Below are 12483 nucleotides of genomic sequence, written 5' to 3'. Positions count from 1 at the left end.
TAATCTTCTGCTAATGTGAAGTGTCGAAAAAAGTGCTTGCTGTTAGATAGAAGCATGACAGTGATTTGAATGCAAGTAAAGAGCAGTTAATACTGAATACTGTCTCTGTAAACAGATTTTGATGGATTTAGCTCCATCATTTATAAACCAAGACACTAAACATAAAATGCAATTAGGATATTGAATGTCTTCAGTACCAAATCCCTTGCAAATTGCTACAAGAAATATGGAAGCTGTCACTGCATTTTAGTATTTTATAAAAACAACAGTTTTTTCCCCACTATTCTCATATTAATATGAATTTTGGAAACATTCCATCTCCTGGTTCCTTGAAATGAAGGTATCCAGCACAATGAATATAAGGCTGGGCAGTTGAAACTGAATTCTACTTTTAAATCTGATCCAGACTTTCACGCTTACTTTGGGTGACTCCAGCTGCATCCAGACTGAAACTGGGAATGCTTCCCATCTAATGGATTTGGGTGTGCATCTTGACTACATAATGGGAGGAGACTGGGTGGGCACTATCACATGAAGTATCACAGGCAGGAAACTCAGTCACACTGGAGAGAAACGATGTCATGCAGTGCAGGTGCAGCCTTAAACAATCTGTCTCGGACAAAAACCTTGCTAAATTCTAAAGCCTCTTTATTTAGTAAGGAAAAAAATGTAATCAACAGGTTAAGGACTAAAATTAAATAATCACTATAGCCATGAACCATAAGCTTCTGTAACATTATGCAAGGTCTATTTTCCAGTGTCAGCTGACACACAGCTAGCTAGCTAGAAATCATGGCTAAAAAAGTTATTACTGCATGACCCATATTTTATGTGCCTACTGACATGTGGCAGGAAGATATATGCAATATACAGGCTTTCGCAAATGAATGTAAATTCCTGTATTCTGACCTTCTCCTCAAAAATCCCGTGTTTCCGCACTGCCTGCACAAGTAGAATGTCTCAAAATGCACATGCTCAAACCTTTCCTCTCTGTTACTGCACTCACAGGGTCTTGAGAGTTCTTTAAAAGAGAAAGGTCATAAATTGCCTTTTATTATGTAAGCACAAGATTGAAAATTCCTGTATTGTACACATACCTTCCATAGTATTAAAAAATACAGATATGGTAAGGTAGAATTGACTTTATGAATTGAGAAATTTCTAAAGATGTTTGCAAATAAGTGTCCTACAGTACTGTGATATTTTCTTTTGTATCTCAGAGCCAGAAGAGATTTTACTTTAAACTACTCATTAATAGAAATAGTTTTATCTTTGTAAAGCCGTTTCTCTCAATTCAGAAAACTGTAAGATGGGCTCCCTCTAGAGTCTTATCTCTGATACAAACTTTGATGTATAAAAGATTGCATAGGTCGTTTATATTTGCCAACATCCTACTTAGTTCCCTTCCAAAACAAAATTCTGAGATGCCACTAGTGAAAAAAACCTTCACATTCCCAGTTAAATAGGTTTACGTATTTGTACAGATCAATTAAATTCTTAACACAGTGCAGTAAATTTTGCTCTTCCATATATCTATCACAAGATCCAAATAAATTTCAAGATATGTCAAAAACCTAAAGCTAAGCCTAGAAGTGGAATCCTCTATCTGTATATTAAAAAAAATACATATATATATATCTATCTTTTAAAATGCATTATATGTACGTAAAAACATCTCTTCCCCCTTGAACACCTCTTAAAGTTGTTTCAGTAATTCAAGTAGAACTCACAGCAACCTGCAGTTTGATCTTGTTTGATTCAGGTCAGTGGATGCTTTCCCACTGATATGAGCATGAGAACATGCAAGCAGATTATCAGCTCCGCAGTAACTAGAGAAGGACATAAAAATGCAGGTGGACAACTTTTGCCATCAGCTAGTGAAAATTGTATTATAACCGATATCCATGGAAGACATATTCTTGTCTTCCACCCAGAAGACAGCGAGTGTGGAGTGGAGATGGTGAGCAGCAGAGTGAGACTGGGCTGCATCTTCTTCCCCCCACCAAATACGCCAGGGAAGCAGAGCTGAAGCAGCATAGATGGGGGAGTAGGCTGAACCAGGAAAAACACTGGCATTGTTACATTTTCTTCCCTAAGCAAAGGGAAATCATATTATGAATCTCAGGATATAGTCCCTGACACAATTCCATGAGCAGCTCCATGCAAATACATAGTACCTCTTTCTCCACCTAATACAAGCAGCAGTGATGAATCCTAGGGACAAGGAATACAACAATTTTACAACAATAAGCCATTTCATGTCATTTTCTATAAACTAGTAAAACAAAAGAAACAACCAACCAAAAAAAAAAAAATCTTTTGAGTGTATAAAATCCCAGTGTAAATCTAGCACCTTCCCAGCCTTGTGTTTTTACATTCTTTTGTTTCTCACTCATTGGGAAAGAAAACACAAGACTTTGCCTTCAGAAAAATATATTATATTGTAGATGTGACAGCCTCTTCTAGAACAAAGAGATTATTACTTCCTCATAAATCTGACAATTACAATTATGTAGTTAACACAGCTGCACATATATAAATTACAACCAAAATAAACATGTGGATTAAAATCTGTCATTGGCAGAGATACAAAAAATCATAAATGCTTCCTTCCCTCACTTCCTAATGCTAGGATTCATTCTCTTGTTTTGCTTTACATTTCTAGATCTAAATCTCATATTGTACTTAAATAATAAAAAAAAAAAAAACAACTAGCACACCACTAGATTAAGATGGCTATTAAGTTTTCTTCAGAACAGTTAAGAATAGTTTTCAGATTTTTTTTTTCCCCACTGCAGATTATCAGTTAACTTACATTTTCCATTTGCAATGTACTAAGTGCATGGCTAGGGCTGATATCATAGTCATCCTCTGCAGAGTCTGGCAAGGAAAAGGTATAACAGGTAAAGAGTCTCATGCCTTAACTATCTCAGTCTTCCTTAAATTCTTAGGCTGAGCACAGAAAACTGTCTGTACAATCTCTTAAAAAACAGTGGCACTGCTTAAAAGAATATGTTGAATGGCATCATGCAGTCCCTTAGGCTTTTGATATGTATATGCCAGAGTTCAGTCAGTTAATAGGACTACAGGCTTAGAGAGCAACAATATTCTAGAAAAGTTTCTAATTTTTTAAAATCACCTTATATTACTGAGTAAGCACCAAGACAAATAGAAATAAATGCATTATGTCATATTTTCCTTTATGCTTCAGTGCAAAATTACATGTGTAATTATATCACACAAATTTTCATTACTAATGCAGTTAAGACTTCCTTCTAGTTTTGCCTATTAATAAAACAAGCTAGCATCTGTTTTTATGGGTTGGAAAGGATTGTCAAATATTACATACAACATCACATAAGTTTTCAAACACAAAATCAATTCAGGACCTTCTACAAATCTCACTCTGCCATGAATTCATATTAGTTTCCTTTCTTCTTTCACAGGTCCTACAGCTCCCCACGAGCTGGGTAAAAGATGGGTTTGGGTTTTTTTTTTAGTATACTTGGAAGGTAAGTTTTTGAAAAATAATTAAAGGAATAAATCACTATCAATGTGAGTTTGTTCAGGGAGAACACCTTTTGGTAGCTCTGTATTTTATTTAAAAGGGTTTCAGTCAACATTCATCCCAAAACCTGAATATACTGCATCACACAATACACCATCAGAAAGCATAGTAACATTTAGTCTGTGATTAAAATAACTTTATGACAACATCCTACAAAAAATATGTTCAAACATGAATAAATTAAGTAGTTACTCTAAACCACTTGTCTCCTGATTTCCGTAGGAAATCAGCAGACACAGCAGCCAACCCACCACCCTACCTCAAGCAGGGTAACTTTGCAGCTCCATGCTCTTATTGCAGCTAGTCCAGCAGACTGTTTGGCCTGGGGCTGAGCCAAGGCTAGGCATTTAATATTCCTAACCCAAAACCAAGGCAGCACACTTCTTGGAACTCTTATTTGTAAGGCAGGTGGGATGAGTGAAAGCAGAGGGATCTGAGCATTAAATTGCTAAATCCTCACTGAGACAAGCACCATGTTTTTTCCCTTCCTAGGATGCAATAGTTAAAAATATTCCTTTCAGCTAAGCCTGGTACCTTCTGATCCAGTGCTCTTTGTAACACTACTACTGCTAGTCCATCCTGCCACTGAGATCAGCACAGTTACGTGAGCACAGCTCCTCTGTGCTGCAGTCCATTTCAGACAAGTGCCTGCAGTCAAACATCCTTGACTTTACTAGTGGCAGCAGCTCCAGGTGGGACCTGAGCCTAGGCAGGACCCAGGCCCCCCACCAGCGGGCCCAGGTCCCACTGCAAGGCCATGCACGCTGGCAATGCCCTTCTCCAACAAAACTGGGATCTGCCCACCTCTCGGCTCTGCCATTGTTCCGGGGCAGGACCGAGCTGCCTAAGTGCAGACCCACGGCTGCCCACGCCTGCCATCCCCCAGCACAGCCACGCAGCTCAGCTTCCACTATGGCAGTGGTTGAATACTGACATTGCAGTTGTTTACTCTAAAAGCAACTACAAAGCTTTTAGTAAATATCACATTTTTTAACAAATGCCAAGCAGTTAAAAATTGCTTACATATTTACAATAAATATCAAAGACCGTCAGGGTTGAAGCATGTTGATTTGCAATCTGTGTATGAATGCTAGTTTACGTAACAAATATGAATCACAGTAACTTTGGCTTCCACCACATTCTGATAAATTCTTGGGCCACATTAATACATTATGGCTGTTTCTACAGCTGTTAAATCTATTACCTCCATTGTACAGACTTAAGTTCTGCAAACATTCACGCACACAAACATCCTCTTTTTTTTTTTTTTTTTTAATGTATAAAGCACTTCAGTGCAGTCATGGGTCTTTTTTTTTTTTTTTTTTTTTAAACAAATGCACATGAATGCAAAGTGCCTACAGAACTGAGACCGCATATGCTAAAGAGTTTCCTCTTACTTTGAAAAGTATTTATTTCATAACAGCCCTACTAATATCCTTATAATTTGCTTATAAGAAATCACATATTATTACAACCTTTCACCTTAAACATAAATTGAGGACAGAGTTAAAATGAAACATAAGCATTTTTTTTTTTCTTAATTCAAATACCACTTGGTAAAAAAGTTGAAATAAGCTGAGATTTCCACAGTTGTGAAGAGGACACTGTGACAATTCCCAGTGAGTTCAATAAAACTACACCAGTTCACACCACAGGGAAAGCAGTTCTCTGTTCAGCATCCAGCCCAGCAACCAGACTGGGCATTTAAAACACTCTGTATTTCTACTTTAGCACATACATTTATTGCAAGAGTCTCCAGTGCAAAATGACGGAATTGATAGATGCTTTAAAAAGCTAGTGTTTATTAGAAATCTTCCCTTTATTACAATTTCAGCATAGAAGTTAAAACTATATGATGATTCAGAGCACGAATTAGGAATCTATTTATGGATCATGAATTTTAACAGGAGCACAGGGAACAATTTTAAAGGAATATAGATAAAAATAATGCCATTAACATCAGTTTTAAATTAATGAGCCAAGTTTAGTTGGTTATCATTCCTCAGGCTCATTAAGAATATCTGAATGTGAATCACAAGAAATTTAATATAATAATTGGGTTTATCCATCAGGCTTTTTAAACATTTTCTTTTCATCAGAAATTATAAATACAAAGTAAATAAACAGACGATGCAAATAAATCAGTTTTAAATTCTCTGTACTATCTCAAAGGCTTAAACTGCAGCACCCTGTACAGTCAGATGTATAAACAATGGTATATGTCATACTAGTGGAAATGAATGCTTTTTCTCACAATGCCACCTTCAGAAATCAACTAAGCATGGTACCTAGCACAAAAACCCCATTGTATGTCAAGACAGCTACAATATCGGTAGAAGAGGTCATGTTAATACAGCACATAAGCATATGCAATTTGATGTTGCAGTTAATCTAGCACATGTCCATAATGAATAAACTTTTATCTACTTGCAAAGTGGAAGGGGCAGCATCACGACTGCGAACAACAGCAGTCAAACACTGGTTCCATCCTTTAGTAGTAAAATACTAAATAAAACCAAAGGAATGACCTATGTGCCCAAAGGGAGGATGATTTTTAATCTCGGTGACAACAGAACAGTTGTGTGTCTACTCTGCAAACAAGCTACCACACAGTTTGCTCCTACTGTGTATGAGAACATGTCCAGATTTGCTGAAGACGTAGCATGTAGTGGAAACCACACATCTTATGCTTCAAGTTAGAAGAAATGCAACAGCCATGAGGAAATACTGAGACACAAAGACAAGTAGAATGCAATTGTGGCAGACTCGTATGCTGACAAGGGGAGGTGCCCCGCATAAATAGCACCATACAGCCCCATCACAAACCCCTTGCTCTGAAGAGCATTTACAAGAATAATGCTCATGATGTCAAAGGAAATATTTTTGTGAATAAATGTTCATCAGTGAAAGTAAAAGGTCATAACCTAAGTCATTAATATGAAAACTACTAATCTTTAAATAACTAACCCAATATGACCCCAGCAGTCACTTTCACTGCCTTTGACAAGCATGATTTTATATTCTCTAGCCTAAAGCTGCCCAACTTTGCCTCCTTCAACCCAATTTGCCTAATCACTGACTCTTCTTCCTCCTTTTTAACTTTTGTCTCTGCTTCCTGTAAGTAGAGCTTTTCCTAGTCCAGGTAGCTAGATTTGGACTAAAGGGTCTACAGGGAATAAATGCACTCTCTAAAGAGCACAACTCCCAGGCATAAACCCATGAATGGACAGTGGAAAACCTGGGCTTCAGCCTGGAGCATATCATTCAGCCGCACTTACACAAGCAGACACACACAAGCAGACCTAACACTGAAGAAAGAGAAAGCTCTGCAATGAAGGGAGGAAGTAGGACAAATACAGAGTTGTCTCATTTCGTCCTAATTCATATCATCAGCTTAAAGTCAAACAATTTGACTTGCTGTTCATGGGCCATAGCCATAGTACCTAGTTTGTGAAGATGGGAAATCTTAGTGCTGCAGTAAGAATGCTTTGTTTTGTTTCCAAACCGTGCCAGACAGCTCGGAATTGCTGAAAAGGGGCCAGGGCAACATGCAAACTGGCAGTAAGTCAGCAGAATTAGAGTAGGATGCTAAAAATCTGAAACCCCCAAAGGGAAGTTTAAATGTTAAATAAGAAGAAGCAAGCCCATCTTGCATATTGACTAAATACTGTGAATATTAAGAACGGCTTCCATTTGTTTGCTTTTTTTTTTTTTGTACATTGACAGATGACTGCCACTGCTATTCTCTCCAAAGTGACACATCCATCATAATTTTTGAAAGTTTCTGCTTTGGTTTTAGTCTTTTTGAAGAGCTGCACTGTTGTTGTTATTCTTCTGCTCTCTTTAATAAAAACTCCTTCAAGGGTATGAGGAACTGAATCATCAATATTTAAAACTTCAAATGTTTAAATACTCAGACAACTCCACCATTTGCTACACTGTGGCAGTTTGTATGGCCCCCTGTATGTGAAGTCTCACTTCAGGAGATGTGGAGCTCTTTAAGACCCAGTCAAGTTTATGGATGCATTGTATACAAATTAGTTACCCTTGTCCTTAAATTATTATTGAATTAGGAAAAACTGTTAAGCCATGACAGAGTAGGAGGAAGACAGGAGTTTTGGGATCAAATCTGTCAAAATTTTTAACCTTTTAGTGGACTATAATGAAGCCATCTCTGAACATCTCTTCAGCTAACATGTCTGAAAATCCTATAAAATATTGTAACTCAAAGTTTATTTCTATAAAACAATTTATCCTATTTTGACTTAAAAAAGAATAAGTGTTAACACTTGATGTTCTTATAATGATGTTTGTATATATTAAACTGTGCATTAAAACAGGTATAAACATTTCTGAGAGGCCATTAGGAAACAAAATGAGGTGCAAATCCCTGGAATGTACAAAGGAAAAAACACTTTATAACACCATAATCAGGAATTCAAAAGATCAATGACTGGCAGACCAAGTCAGACAGAAAGTACATTTTTGCATTTGAGATCGGTAAAGAAACCCTTAAACTGTGAAGTATATGTTACAGGAAACTTCTGCCCCCACAGTCATACCTCATTTTATCTCCTTATCTTTTCTAAACTGCCAGAAACTGTCCTTCTGACAAGCACCTTGCAAACAGCTTTTCAATTGCATCAGAGAATCTCCATATACACTTGAAAGTTACAGTCAAATAAAGCTCTGCCTGTTTATAAGACCACAGTCCATTTACAGAAGATTCTGAAAGTTTGCTAACAAGGCTATGGAATTCCTGGTGGGGTCCTTCGAATATTTAGAGTTTAGTTTGGATTTGGCAGTGGCTTTCATTTGTGCAAGGGTTCCCCAGGAATTCTGCCACCGGGAATAATTGAAGAGACATATCCTTTCTGCTCACACCCGTTCTCCTGCCAGCTCCACATAACATGAGACCCTGTTGATTCTTTAGCAGCCTGCAACAGGAATTATTTTGCAGACATCATGGCCTGAAAGCTGTATCCTATGACACTTTCAGCTACTAAGCATTGATGAAATAGTTTGCAGGAGCAGGCCAAGCTGCTGAATGGAAAAAAGTAAAACCCAGTTCCTCCTAAATTACCCACCATGCATCATACAGAAACCTTCAAACTGCTGCGATCTACTTTAGCTTTTGATCTTCTCTAAACTGCTAGTAGGCACAAAAAACTTAAATGACAAAAATTGATAACTTAAAGTTCAAAATGTGCTAAAATGAACAGAATATCTGCTCAAAATCCTCTTCATTAACAATTATTGCATATTTCACTGCAGAAAAAAAAGTAAGTCCTTAGGAAAGCTGAATGCTAATTTTAAAGCAATCAAAAATTCATAGATGTTTTAAATTACAAGAAATGGCTCTAACATCTTGACTATTTAAACAGAAGCAGATGGTTTACATGGCTTTACTGCTTAATTAAACATGTTATATATTCTATAAAATGATATCTGATGGCATTCTTTCCGATTGGCTTTCTAAATCTAAATTGCAAAGTAATTTTATGTATGCGCCACATTAACCAGAAAAATAATTAAAATATTCATATCCAATACTAACTTACCAACCTGGTTTCTACTTTCCAATACATGTGAAATATCTAATTGTCCACCTCTTTCCTACGTCTTCTTCATGATAATACTAACATTTTTTCATAATTCTACTGGGTTCCTTTATTTTAAATAGTCCTAATTTAAAAGCCAATATTTCAGATTTTCCCTTCCTATCCCCTTTACAAAAACAAAAATAGTAAAACAGGAAAAATAAGATGGAATTTATTTTATGAAGACCTTAAAACCAACTCCAAACAAGATATAGGTATGGATGCTACTATGATAGTAAGATACAACTACTGACGAGTGTGAAAGATATGAGAGAGATGATAATGTAGAAGGATTAAAGAAAATGCTTAGAATTCATGTCATGAAAGAAAGACAGCTGGGAAAAGGTATGCTGTCCCCAAGCATCCCAGGGGAAAATAAAATCAGGTTACGTAGTTCCACAAAGCCACAATCACACGGTTGGAAGAAAAAGAGGGATGCAAAGAAAAGACTGAGCATATTGGGTAAAGTTTTCATAAAATCTTTACCGAGTACAAACTTGATGTGGTAATTCCAGCAAAAGGAAGGGTTTCACAACTATTTATAGTTACTGGCATGACTTTTTAAAGCTGATTCAAAACAAACATAGTAAAAGGTAGAGATAGACATAACAACAATATAATTACTGAGCCAGGGGCTTGTTTAGCTGCATGACTACTAACGACAACCTTAGATTAGAACAAACTTCATTCTGTTCTCATGGCTTATAGTTCAAATTGGCAAGAAAAGGTAACATCATTCATTGCGCGCATAAATGGCCCTGCTCAGTTACACTTCAGTATGATCCTTACGTAAGCAGATGACAAATGCCTATCACAAAGTGAAGCATGAGGTTGCTTTTAAGCGACTTGTGAGTCATGTAAAGTCATTAGGGTTGCAAGTCGTTACACCTTTCACATAAATCAAAAGCTCTAGCATTAGGGCATGTTGCACATTTTAAGCTACCACAGCTTTTCCTGGTTCTTTCTGGGCACTTGTTCAGCACTCAGAATTCCACAAACCTTTGGGGGCCTCACCTGCTCCTCTTAACCCAATGCAAGCCCGCCACGAGCAGGGGAGCAAATCAATTCATAGATATTCCTTAATTGATAAAATGCAGCTATGCCACAGCACAGTTCTTTATATATGACCAGTACAGTGTAGAAAGAGAAATAACCCTCTTTTCCCCTCTCAGCCTGCAGACATGTATTTTGATTAAAAGTAGCAGTTAAAAAAAAAAAAAAACCAAGCATTTTATTGAGTAAATCAGAGTATCAACTTGAAAAAAAAATTGCAGTAATATGATAAAACTAGGATAGTTAGCTGTATAAAGTGATCAGAATCCTTAAGACTGTATAAGAGTGCTCCCCATCTCCTTTAATTAGGCATTCAAAACCACTGACAAAAAGAACAGCAGAATAACTCATAGAACTCACAGTAATTTAAATTAAGTTAAAGTTATTATTAAAGTTTTAATCATGACTGAAGATGTTTTAATCATGACTGAAGATGTTTTAATCATGACTGAAGATCAAGAAAACCCTATTCTTTTATTCCTCTAGCTAAACAAGAGAGCTTTTACACTTTTCCACAAGACATCATGCATTGCCTTCTAGCTGCATATAAGTTCAGAGAGAGAACTGATTTCACTTACCTAGCAGTTCCTTATATTCCTCTAATTGAAGCTTGGACTGAAAAAAAAGGAAGAAACACTTGACAGTTAGTTACACTAAACTAACTTAGGACTGGCACGTTTCATGTTTTAGCATGCTTTCTTTCCTTAATACCCCTGAAAGACTTTATGTATCATTGTGTGCCAAATGAAATTTTAACGATTCCAAGACAATATCCCCATCCCATCTGAAAGATCCCAAGTCACTGAATACGCACATAAACAGTTAAATATTCCAACAAAAAGTCAGTCCTTCTATAAGAAGTCTCATTTAAATTCTGAAAATGGGAAGTTAAAAACAAAGGAACCATCCACTAACCTACTTTGTCACATAACCATTAAGAAGGAAATATAAACGTTTCAGCAGATATGTTTTCCACCATTAGTTTGACAGATGTTTTGATTTCTGTAACTTTGTAATAACATGAAAATTATAAACTAATTTCTCAGGTACAGTCTACTGGAGTATAATATTTTCTTCTTTGTTGACTAAACAGGTTTTTTCCCGCCAAATATTTCACAATGGAAATGTTTGTTCAGATAGTTAAGACTGAGAGGCAAACACAAAAAGCAGTAATCAATTCACTTTCAATAATGAGTCTTAGGTGCTTCTATGTTAGTTTGACATCAGCTGAGGTATCTAACTCATGTTTGGTTTCGTCTACGTAAACAAGATTAAGTTCAGAGAGTGAACCATAAGACTATTTGACATAATTTCAAACCAAGCAAGTGCACGGAGGGGCAAACTGCTAGAAATTCTGGATTACAGGCATTGCAATATAATCCACAATTATCTCTGAAACAGAAAATTCTTGCAGTCTTCTTGCAATGTATAGGTATTTGAGAACCTGCTTTCCAGGTCCTGTTCATAAAACCAACTATGTTTTGTCTCCACAAACAGTAACAACTGGTAGCAAGCTCAATAGTTCGTAACCGTACTTGAACTTTTAAAAGAAGTTCACCCCATCCCCCAAAACTCCCTATCACTTCCCAATCCTTCCATAACCCTCGTACTGGACTTAGCTGTTAGCCTGACCTCAGCGAGGAGGAGCACCCCAGTGCCCTCCGGGAGGGATCCAGCGACCCAAATTACACTTTTGGTGTTATTTGCACCGCTGTCCTCTGCCCAGTGGGAAGAGCTGCGTTCAGCGGGAAGCCTCCGGCGACGTCTTAGGCCTGTTTGTCCTCAGACATTTACACCACTGTGGACGCGTGTCAGGAAAGGCGAGTGACCGGCTGCGGGGGGACCACCGCATCCCTCTGCCCGCCCTTGGGAGCCTCTCCCCACCACCGGCCTCGGCGAGGCGAGGGCAACTCTGCGAGCAGCAGGGAAACGCCCCGAGGAAGCGGACCCCTTCGTCGTCTTTTATCTGGAAAGACCTGTGAGGCGTCTGCGGACAGGGCTCTGGGCTCGGGGCACAGACCGGAGAGCCTGGGGCAGGCTCTCCTCAGCAGCCGCATTGCATCGCGCCGCTCCTCCTCCTCCTCCTCCTCCTCCTCCACCACCACCACCCTGCCACTTGCGCTTCTTTATTCCCAGCCCCTTCGACCCGTGGGGGCTCCCTGGGGACGCGGCGTGACGGCTGCCTGCGGGCCCCGCCATGGTGCCCACCACCCCGCCTCACCCCCGGCCGCGGGCGGCTGCAGCACAGGCTGCCGAGGGGAG

General features: G+C 38.2%; 1 protein-coding gene across 1 annotated transcript in view; it reads right to left on the bottom strand.

Moving 5' to 3' along the window:
- The window catches only part of PDE1A (phosphodiesterase 1A), a 233284-nt gene extending 221096 nt beyond the window's left edge, over positions 1–12188 (bottom strand). The window contains exons 1-2 of the mRNA XM_052791303.1: positions 11854–12188; positions 10800–10836 (exon numbers count right to left, since the gene is read on the bottom strand). The gene's annotated coding sequence lies outside the window, so the exon portion shown is untranslated. The remainder of the gene's footprint in view (positions 1–10799; positions 10837–11853) is intronic.
- Positions 12189–12483: the final 295 nt, after the last annotated feature.

Source organism: Harpia harpyja, chromosome 7 (genome assembly GCF_026419915.1).
Source record: "Harpia harpyja isolate bHarHar1 chromosome 7, bHarHar1 primary haplotype, whole genome shotgun sequence".
NCBI lineage: Eukaryota > Metazoa > Chordata > Aves > Accipitriformes > Accipitridae > Harpia > Harpia harpyja.
Note: the sequence above shows the minus strand (reverse complement) of the source record. Positions and strands in the feature narration are given on the sequence as shown.